Raw genomic sequence first — 12718 nt, forward strand, 5'->3', positions numbered from 1 at the left:
CTATTGTTTATGGTGTTATTGAGAAGTAAATGAAAATAAGTTTCTGATATGGTGAAGATAAATTCCAAGGCAGTGTCAAATGCTTTAAAGAGAGAAATAGAAGTGTTGACCAGTTAAGTAGGGGTAGTTTCACCGGCACAGTCGTCAACATGACGATCCTACAGGTCTGGAATGAATTCACTGAACTGAGCAAAGATTTGTTCTTCAATATGGCCTATAAAGAACGTTGGTATCATTGGGTACTACCATCATTCCCATAGCATTATCATTGAATTTTTAAAACAAGTCACATGTGCCACTTTGCCAAACAAGCGACCAAACATTTGTTATGGTTTAAAATTCATTCCGTCTCTATGTCGAGCAATGAATTAACGAATATCCCTTTCAATGAATTTCATTTTAGAAGCGGAGCATCACAAGAGCTAAGTATTCTCCAAGGTAAATATGGTATTAAGTATTATGTAAAAGGACAAACGTGTTGTCTGGTGATAAATAAACAGCCGAGGGCATATTTCTGTGCCAACAGGACTGAAAGCACGAACATCTTGCTTAAGATCACAATTATCTAGACTCACACATATTTACCTTTCGGAAATACTTTAACTTTGACCAAAACAATGCATTTCCAAATATTTCCAAAGGTAGCTTCAGGGCAATATAACTGGATGTGAATCGTAAGCGTATCGGACAGTCAGTTCACGGTTCAAATGGTACATATTTTATCGACCTCGTTGTGATGAATCGTAGTTGATCATGATGGATTCAAACTCAGAAACTAAACCGGAAATACTTCTACTACACTGTTTCTATGTAGTGGTAATGATTTTGTCTGGTCAATGCACCTTAAGTAGGTGTCTAATAATGACTGACAAACAGAAACGACTATAATATATATATATATATATATATATATATATATATATATATATATATGAAAGCACCACTAGACATGTTAATGTACGTAGATAACATTTTATGTGGAAGCAAAATGAGGATAAAATAAATAATATCACTAACAATTGGTAATAACATATTATCTGTTGTTGTACATAAGTTATTTTTTCTCTCTTCTTGTTTTCACCTATGTTTGACTGTTTGAAGAGTCCATGCGAAAAAACATTGAACGGGTAAAAATAATTTACGGATTTTAAATTTATATACAACATGGCACATTAAATATCGAACAGTGAAATAAATATATGATTTTCTAAACATTCGACGGCAACAAATCAAATAGTTTATTGGAAAATGAAAAATATGAAAGAAACAAGTAAGACAAAAGAAAAAAGAATACAATTTCTGGTATATTTCTTTCAACAGAATTATTTATAAATAATATTCTGTGTTAAATTGCGTTCCAAGTGAGTAGTCACCGATGCATACATTGAATGAGCACAGGAATTTCTTGCTTTAGTGTATGTGTGTAATGTGGACTATTACCCATATATATTTAATCAGCTGCTTACATACTGCCATATATATATATATATATATATATATATATTATATATATATATATATATAATATATATACATATATATATGCATATATATATTTATACACACACATACACACATATACATACATATATATGTATATGTATATATATATATACATATATATATGTATATGTATATATATATGTATATATATGTATATATATATAATATATATATATATATATATATACATATATATATATATATATATATATATATTATATATATATATATAATATATATATATATATATATATATATATATATATATATATATATACATACATATGAATGCATGCATGGTGTGTTTGCGTATCATCCTGAGTTTATATGTGAATAAAATATAAAAATATGTAGTATGTTTGCTATTTTCTTTCTCTGTATTTGCGTTATGTATGTGATTCTATGTGGTTCTATGTGACTCTATGCCGGTGTGTGTGTGTGTCTGTGTGTGTGTTTGTTACTGTGTCCAAATATTAGCTTTTAGGAATTTATTTATGGCATCGGTTTAATTTGTGAGAATTCATTTTCAAAAATATAAAATATGTTTACGTTGAAGACAAACTTTAAATCAAAGCTGGTGTTTATTTTTAGTCTTGAATATGATGGTTATAAAACAAACAACTATATTTTAACTCTTTTTAATGCAAACTATCAACGATTTACCGCTACTTTTATAGCAATGGTGAAGATCAGCATGTAATGTGATACAAATTTGAGGTCTTACGGTCGGAATGCCGTTCTCTGACCTCGCGTATGCTCACTAGTAAACTTCGTAAGTTTGACTGCAATGGATATGCAACGCTTTTGCTGGTTTGCCTCAAATTTTGAATATTGTAATGGTCCGTATGCAAACGAAATAATATGGAAGTCCTTTCCAGAAAGTATATACTCTAACCCAGAAATTTTTATACAAGGATTTTGAAGTAATTAAATGAGTTCCTATACTGCAGTATAAACGAGTCTGATTTACTCCGATTGATACTTACTCTGAAGCGGCCTCATAATATTTGATCCGCGATGTTTTTGTTGTTGTCGAATAAGTCAGGAATGCTTTTATCTTTTGCCTAATGAGTGGGGTAATTTCTCACTATCAATATGAATTTTATAATTGTTCAATATTGATCATATAGTTGTACATTTCTTAAAAGACCGATGTTATTTAATATAACATGAAAGACTTGGAGAAAAATCTTTATTTTGTGTAGAAGTTAAAAAAAACATTTCCTGTTACATGTTGCGAAGTACATCACTTTTCTATGTTACACAAAGTCATCTACATCGATCTAATTCTTTTTGTAAAGGAATGTTGACCTCAAATTTAGGCAAAATGCCAGCAATTTCGTATGAGAGGATAAGTCTACTTCATCGATGCCAATGTTTTACTGGTATTTATTTTATCGACCCTGAAAGGATTAGAAGCTGACCTCGACAGAACTGGAACTCATAACGTTAGAAAGGACTAAATAGCGCTAAGTATTTTGGCCGACGTCTTAATCATTTTGCCAGCTCGCCGCCCTGACATCTTTCAGTATTTTAATATTCTTATTAAACCAAGCTAAGAGAGAATCGAATTTATAAAACTAATTCGGTTAGCTCTATAAAGCAACGCGTCTGCATAATGCTCATATTATTAGGGTAACAAACACTACAACAAATACAAAATAATACATTGAAGATAATATCTTTGGAACAACATAAAATTATATCTGTTGCTGGCATTGGCAGAAAACTACTAATTCATAATTTATTTTGAAGGTGTCATCTTTTACCTGATCCACGAAATTAGCACTGTCGACATGTGGTAACTTCTCCTTCTATCGTATTTCTAAGGAATCATATGATTTGATCTGACAGGAGAAAAAAATTTTTTTAATTATAAAAAGAATTTACAGTTTTAAAAATGCAAATTTTCAGGAAGTGTCATTATTGTTGAAAAACTCCCTAGATGAACGTAGTGGCTTTCACAATTATATGTATTATTTTTTGAAACATTTCACAAGATTTGCGTTTTTACAGCTTTTCATTTTCTCGATTGTTTCAATTTACATAATTTTCCAAAATATAAGCACTTATCAAGAAAGCAAATGTATTTAGATAGCTTTAATGGATTTACGTATGTGTGGAACAAAATGTGTGAATCAGCGTTTAGTCATTGCTTAAACGAGGCATAAAATCAAATGCATTGTACCGTTTTTTTATTTGTCTCATATATTTATTTATAGTTTTCCCCTTATTAAGTATAACAAAAATCGCACAATACGTAACGGAATATATTTACAATGGTTTTGCATATAACAATGCATTTGAAAATTACCGGGACATCGTACAAACCTACAATAACAAAGACTAACAATGGATATAAAAATAAACATGTTGGATATAAAAGGAAACATAAAACTAATGACACTATAAGGTTAGTGCTTCTTGTAGGCAATTAACTAGATACTTTTTGTAATTTACAATTTACTGTCTAATATTAGACAACGTGATTTTGGACTGCATAAATTTTGGACTGATCTGGTTTTAAAAAAAATAGAGGATGAGAAGCAATCTAACCTGTCGTATTTATTAACAAAATGTAATCTAATATGAGCAATCTAAGTTTTTTTACTTAAAGTAAATTGAGATAAAATTTAACGCTTTGTCTTCCCAATGCATTTTATCTCATTGCAAGAGTCTTCCAGCCAGTTACGTTCAGATGAGTATTCACACAGATTTCTATAGGGATTGAGCAATGATGTACAGTCATTCTAATTAGGTTCCCTGGATTATGTAGGCAGGGATCATTTAAAGCTTCAAAACTACATGTCTTGCAATACATACATACATACATAGATACATACATGCATATATATATATATATATATATATATAATGTGTGTGCGTGTGTGTATGAGTGTGTGTGTGAGAGAGAGCGCGAGATATTATGAGGGATTTAGTTAGTTCCCATGTGATCTAAACGAATTGGTATGTTGCGCAAGTGTCTTAGTAGGCCGAACGTTAGGTTCCACGATCGCAGCTAAGACTTGATCTTGGGGTTAAAAGGTAAAAGGGTAGATTAAAATATGTGACAAATATTTGCTAACGGCTAATAGTTTCGTAACGAAATGCCTTATGAAGATTGGCTCTGAAATATATAATTCTACTCATGTTAATTTTTCTGCAATGTTTCAGTGTCACCTGGAATTTATTTAATTAACAAATTGTTTTCTAATTCTTAAAACCCTCGTCTATACACGTGCGCCTTGAATACCAATGTTAATTATCTAGCCTTAATACTGTACGTACAATTAGAACATCTTAACTATAAGTGTGATAAAACTGCAGACTTAGAAATATATTCTGCCGATATCTGTCATATTTTATCACCAGATTTATTATATTTTCGTGAAGACCTCAACCACTTGCAACTCATTGGCTCTCTGCCCTTACAGACCTGACATTTGACTACTGAAGCAGATAATTGCAAACAAAGTTTTGTGAGTTTCACATAAGCTTTTTAAATTTATTATGCTATATTGTTATTTATAAGTATTTATCTATGAACATATACACCTATATGTGTGTGAGTGTGTGTGTATGTGTTTGTGTCTGTAAAGTATGAAATTGTCCTGCTTCAACGTAATGATAAATATATCTACCAACCTACACTGGGACAAAGAGTTACTTTATGCGTGTGTATATATATATATATATATATATATATATATATTATATATATATATATATATATATATATATATATATATATGTTTTATCTCTCACACACACTCACTCCCACTCGGTCTACCTTTCTGTGCGTATATGCATGTCTACATATTGTAGTTAAGTAATTACCAATTCACATACTATATACAATACTTACTTTCGGCAGCAGTGTAGAGAATTATTTGTGGAAACACCTATATATATTAGAAATATATATTTATTAAATCAAGTCTGAAATATAAAGTGTAATACATATTATACATACTCATGCATAAAAGCAAATACATGAAATCGAGAAAATATTTCTGCTAATGTAAATAATTACATCTGGAGTGTTGCAGAATAGGTTGTCTCAGATTAAATGCTTTGAAATTCAATGAGTTTCATAAAAGACAAATCGATTGCCGGATACTTCAGGAATATGTATCTCAAATACATCTATAGCATCTTGTATAAACACAGACACATTGTACAACTCATCCGTGTATGCATTACTCACTCGTGTACATCACTTTGGCATCTCGTGTGGATTCTCAGAAAATCAGCTGCTTTTCTCACCTTGTAAAGAATAGGAATATTGATAAAATTTTGAATTTGAATCACTGCTCAAGATTAAAAGTCCATATATTCAATTTACAATGGAGCAAAGCAAAGAGCAACTCCGTTCCTTGAGATATTGATAAATTGTCAACAATCAAATTGAAAACCGAAACGTATTAAAATAAATATTCCCTCCAATTTAGCGAAAAGCATTTGCACAATCGTTTCAGAAGCAAATACACGAACTCTTGCCTTCATTAACTTAAAATGATACAAGTCGAGAGACCCTATCTGCCCTCGCTAATAGTTGATGGTATTAAACGTGCGAAGAAAAGAGATATCAAAACACTAACGGAAACAAACCAAATTACATCATCTACAAATATTACCTTTTATATCGACAGCCTTCAAAACAATGAGGCATTTAACAACATAATTCAAAATATACCCATGCTTACTAGGATCCTAAAATGAAGCTTCTTCTACAAACTAACAAATTCGTCAAAAGTGAAATTAACGTAAATAAATAAATAGAATATTGAGAAATGCAAAATTATACCCTACAACGGAACCAAGTGTTAAAAGATGCAGATGTCCTAAATGTGGAATATGCCCCAACCTACTGGAAAATCGGAATTCCAATTCAAACAAGGTCTAATCCACAAATAAGACTGAATTAACTTACGCATCAGATAATTTGATTTGCGATATTTTTTCAGGGTGTGGACACATGCACACAGGCAAAACGTGGATGTCACTTACATGGAGAACTACAATTCATAAGGGACAGATTCAACTCCTAATGCCATTGAGAGGGGAATCTCCAAACAAAATTCACGGTTTTACCATTTTGCTATGTCAAAGTAATTATTTCTATACAACAACAATTAAATAAATAAAATATATTTATTGGAAAAGACAAACCATATCTCAATATAAACACGTAACCAATTTTGGATTTTGTAAATATTTTAATTCATAAACACATAACCAAACACATTGTAATTCATAAATTAATAACTTCGCATAACAGATACTAATCAGTCACCACCTGTCTGTAATAATACAAGTCATTAATTAGATTTATTTAGCTACTGATTCATTTCCGAAAAAAATTTCCTGCGACTAACATGGACTGAAAGCTTATTAAATTAAACTTAAATTATAATATTCTCATTAGTTTCTTAGTATTTATATTTAGATTTATCATGGAGCTGTGAGGTATACGTTCAAATTGAGGTGGACAGTGGTTGGAAGGAAGGCGTGATAATAGTAGTAGTTACGGTTGTAGCAGTAGAATATTACGGGAATGAAGATGATGATGATGATGGGTCAGTTGTAGTATTCAGACAAAATGAAGAATGTGGAAAGCTGGACAGTGAGGGGCTTTTCATTGCTGAATTTAATAGGCCATCAACGGTCTCTTGCTCAATTTGAACATGACCTTATGAATTTGATTAAACGGTTGAAATTCTCCAAATACATGAATCCTTTCCAAAAATTCTTGTCTGATGATATATCCGCAATAAAATCATCTCCTGATTTGCACGTCCCATCGGATAAAACCGGAGACATATATTTTGTACCGCCGAAGATTTATAATGACTTGATCCTGAAGGAGTTAAACTCTGGTTATAAACATGCAAGCAAAAATGCAGTGGATAGGATTAATGACGCTCAGAAATCATCTCTGTTTTGTGCCTCATTGGGAGAACCCAGACATATGCTGCAAAAACCCCACATGGCCTCTTGAAGGTCCCTAAGTCTTTTTTTTATCAAATCCTTCGATTAGATTGATCTACCCGACCAAATCTGATTTGGGTAGAATCAGTAAATATTTTATCGATCGTATTATTCCCATTGTGAAGGATAAGGTTCAACTTCCCTAATGGAAATTTACTGGGCATGTTATCCTATAGTTGGAGTCCCTTAAGAATAAATATGTTTTAGAGGTTTTTGCAATTTGATATCTCGAATTATTATAAATCTGTATCCCTTATATTGCTCAATAAAGCTTTGAGTTTTGCCCGTAAATTTGCGGATATGCCCATTGATGTAATATTAGCGGCATGGGAGACTCTCATCCCCCACAACGAGCGTGATTGGCAGATAGTTAATTCCACCAATTTCTACGATATAACCATCAGGACATGTGATTCTGCAAAGTGGGCCTATACCTCCTTTCGCAGATTAAGTATAGGTTTCTTCTCCTCACTTGGTTACTGTATAGGCATAATGCACTTCTCGATGTACATAGCCAGTCTAAAACTGTATTGAATATATTGAGGAAATGCCTCGGAAGCTTCTGGAAATATTTCTTTAATCTTAAGATTATCTTTGATGTTAACTCCATAGTGGTGAATCTCCCGGACGTTATATTGTGTTTGGATACGTGTTTACACGACCGATTTCGTAAGCTAAACAAATCCATATCATATATCAATGTATCGTCCAATCACACTAAATCCACTATTGATAGCATCTTTACCGCTATTTCGATTAGAATCTCTAATTTATCCGCAAATGAAGAGATTTTCGATCAACATGCGCCAGTGCTCGACAACGCACTTGAGCTGAGCTGAGCCGAGCCGAGCTTCAAAAGAATAAATCTTGTGGTCTATTTATTCGAATAAAGGTGGTGCTTCAGCATAGCCACAGTGAAATTGCTGAAATTATTTAAATAATATATCTATATATATATATACATATATATATATATATATACATATATATATATATATATATATATATATATATATATATATATATATAATGTTATTCTTCTACTTGTACGTCATCGTTTTGTGCTATAGGCTGAGAAAAAACGACTAATCGACGCATCCAGTGCTCAACTGCTAATTATTTTATCCAACCCATCTCTACGTAAGACCATGTGGACCCAACTGGTATTTGAACTCAGAATGAAAGGCCGGAAGAAAGCCGCGAAGCGTTTTGTCCAACGTTCTTAAATTCCACCACAGCATATCGCTATCACGTGATTTACGCTATGAAATCTTCTATAATATATAGACCTAATATACTGTTCTGTCTTATGGAGTAGAATATGGATACTTAAACAGAAATGGTAATGACCGCAATATTGTATCCGTTATTTAGATATATATTGATCGATATACATTTAATTATTCACCATGTAAATAAGTAATGCATGTAAAACATAATTGCATCTCTCGCTTCCTCTCTCTTTCCTTCTCTCTCTCTCTCTCTAAATGCGAAAATATGATTTAGATTTATGCGAAAAGAACTTTCTTAATGCAGAGAACCACAATGTATCACAACCTATATTAATTTAGTCCAGAGTTTCGGAAGCTTTCGCTTAACTAGATTCCTCACATTCTCCAAAAAAACAGGATATGGCTTGTCGGTTGGAAAAGCCAAAGGTATATTGGAATTCCACATGCGATGAGCGTGGTATGATGCTGCATATGATTTGTTAAAAGAATTTAGTATATGCTTACAGTGAAGTTTTACTATACAATGAAATTTCAATTCCTCTTTGAAAATCCTGACTTGTACGATTTATTTCTCATAAATATGGACTGAACATGTATTGTGATGTTATGATCAATATTGATGCGTAAAAGTTAGTTTTGCGTTAATAATGGCATCACAGTTTTATCTGCCACAGATTATTTAATAGATAGATTATATTGAAGTCATTGAATATACTTATAATTACATTGCCTTTTGTATATTTAGTTACAGTTCTAAAATAGATTTATTTCTTGCCTGGAGACCGATATTTAACCGTGATATGTTTATTAGATAAAAATAAATGTCTGTTTAATAAATTTTATTTATGAATTTATGAGCTAGGACACGTGCACCGTGATACAGTGTTACTCAAGCTCTATCGACGTTAGATTCTCTTAAATATATTCAAAATACAAAATGAGCAATTTTTGATAAACATATCATCTCTCTTATTCATTGATCTATATAAACATATCACCAGTTTGTACTTCGTGATCTGCGATAAATAAGGCAAGAATATTAAATCCTGTGAATAACAAAATGATAACTTGTCAATCGGCAATAAATACATTTCGATTTTTCATTGCAAATCGTATTGACGACATATCTTTATTGCTGAATAGCACTCATATCTAATAGAGTATATCTTTACTATCTGTTTATAACTGAGGAGTGCGATCTAACAGATATTTTCCACATTATAGCCTAATTTTTATTAATTCAGATAAGGTTTACTGGTTTATGCAGACATCCCTGCCATAAAATGTGATTGCTAAGAAAGAAAAAAAGAGCAGTATATATGCCTTCACCAAAATGACTTTATTGCTATTCAACAACGCAGATTGAACAAATATACCTTTTAGATACAAATAAATAACAGGATTCTATCGAAGTATTAGCAAATTTCCTCTCTATCACGTATTCCTTTACTCATTTTTATTTCCATCCAAAATTAACTTTGATTATTATTCAAATAATGATTCCGAATGTATGTGTTCATGCTTCTAAAATATTGCACCTAATATCTGTCAGTTTTAAACAATGGTCTTGAATTTAATTGTGTTCTCCGTTAATAACAACGAGATAGCCATCCAGTCCTTCATACAATGACTTGATGGTTAAGAGCTAAGACCCATGAGTGTACATAAAAAGGATGCTAATATCGCTTATATTGAATAAATGCTGTTCCGGCTTGAAACTCTCCATACACCGGTTTCATTTTAGGTATAGATTTTATCTCAAAATCTGAAATCGTATAATTTTGTGATAGAAAAACTGATAAGAAATATTTTCATCATTCATTCGTTTAGGAAATCCTATTAAATATTGGAGCGGTAGCAAAGACATGGCTTCGGGCTTAATTGACTTCCTTCTTTGCTCATTGCTTCTGTGATTGATCCTTTTGGCTTACCGAGAAGCCCTACAAGCTAAGGCTTATGACAGGAGGTCACTTGAAGTAATTGGCTTGGTAAGACATCGAATGGACAATCTTAGTTCTTAGATGCCAAAATTTTCCAGAGTCTAATTAAGCACTACGCTCACGGTTCCGATTAGCTTTAACCTGGACTGCTCTGGTAGCCATCGCAAATGAATTCTGGTTTGACTATACCACGTGTATTGGATTATTTATAATCTTCATTCAGGAAGGCCATTGAAAACAGCAATGGATGATGCCCTTCCACAACGTATTGAAAAATGGGAAAATATTTTCCTGGATGTTTTGTTTCGATACTGTGTGCATAATATTTAAAGACAAAATAGACAAAGCTAATGTCATATTTAGTACTGACGTAGAAACATTGTTCATCGTGCATATCTGCATCTACCATATATTAGTAATTGTTAAAATCTACTAAATTTTAAAACGTCATACAATGTCATTCGTTCGTCTGACACACATTAACTGAAAGGAGACACGGAATGCATAAATCTTAAACGAATGAAAGCATTATCCCCTAATTCTATTCCTATCTCTAACCCACAGTCACGCACGTTTTCACCAACTCAATCACTGCGTTGATAAATTGGGACCGATGTCATGATAAACATGTCTTTCAGTTCAATGTTATACACGATATATAATTAAGAAATATATGTGACCTTTAAGATAATGTTCAGGTTTTCGGAAATTTTCATCTGTTTCATAAACAATAATTTGTAACTGTGCAAACGTGAACATTCACATCTGATTGAAAAAAAAACTGAAACAATCCCAGAATATGCAGAATATACACCTTTCGTCACAACAATCCACATTCAATTTCCCCTGTGCCAAGACTCGCAAATTCTATTTTCCTTAAATGAGGACTACTCTGTATATTTCGGAGCATCTTAGTTATTTCTCAAACTCTGGCAGATATAAAAGACGACGCTCTATAATAAGTCTAACTTGGTTACTTGTGTGAAAGAATGAACTACTAATGTATCGTTTAGAACTAAGTACTTATTAGTTTATGATAAAATAATCATTATACACCAAAAATTTACAACTATTTTAATGTAATTTATATTTCACACCAGGAAATGAGAAAACTTTTAATGCATTAATCTAATTTGCAATTTGTTTCCCACAATGATTTCAGAAAATATGAAGATGCTATAAAATGTGATTATTAAAACAATATGCTTGGAATATAAGTATGGCTGAAGTTCAGAAAATAAACACTGTACAAGTTTATTAAAAATTAATGTAAAATACACTTAACATTACAGGATATTATGCGCATTGTACTAATTATTAGAGTTCAGTAGATTGCTTTCAAATCTCAATATAAATTTATTAAGGCATGTTGAAGTAGCTGAGAATATTCATACGATGTCAATGATTTGATCAGACATTCTGGCTGAAAAACACTCACCCGCAAGTAGTTTTTCTTAAATATTTACGAGAAGTATTGGTTTCAAATTTTGCTCAAAGGGCGTTACTCGATTACATCGACCCCGGTGTTCAATTGGAACTTATTTTATCGATCCAGAATTGATAAAAGGCTAAGTCAAATTCGGAAGAATTTTAAATAAGAATGTAAAAACGGAAAACTGGCGATGCTTTGACCCGCATTTTACCTTATTCAACCACATCACAGCCTTACAGTGTAAAAACAAAAAGCAATTAAAGAAAGTTAAACCTAAACAATTTATAGTGTAGCGCTTTTGCAATTCAAGGAGCTGGTGCATCAATATGCTTTTCTTAGTGCATATCTTTTAAACTTTCCCTTGCAATATACGTTGCGTAGATTTTATTTCATGCAGGTAGTTAACTGCAGATAAAAACCAATTCAAACAGGATAGTGATGCATCAATTATGATGTAAGTTCCCATTTCCTTTGTCCCTACACACATCTATTCACACACCTTTATTTATAGTCCACATTGTTACAGGTTTTAGTCATTAGATCACATTCTGCACATTGAACCAGGTACATTGCGCGGACTAACTATTGTCTTTTCTTTACTCATACCATGAGATGAAGTC

Source organism: Octopus sinensis, linkage group LG12 (assembly GCF_006345805.1).
Source record: "Octopus sinensis linkage group LG12, ASM634580v1, whole genome shotgun sequence".
Classification (NCBI taxonomy): Eukaryota; Metazoa; Mollusca; class Cephalopoda; order Octopoda; family Octopodidae; genus Octopus; species Octopus sinensis.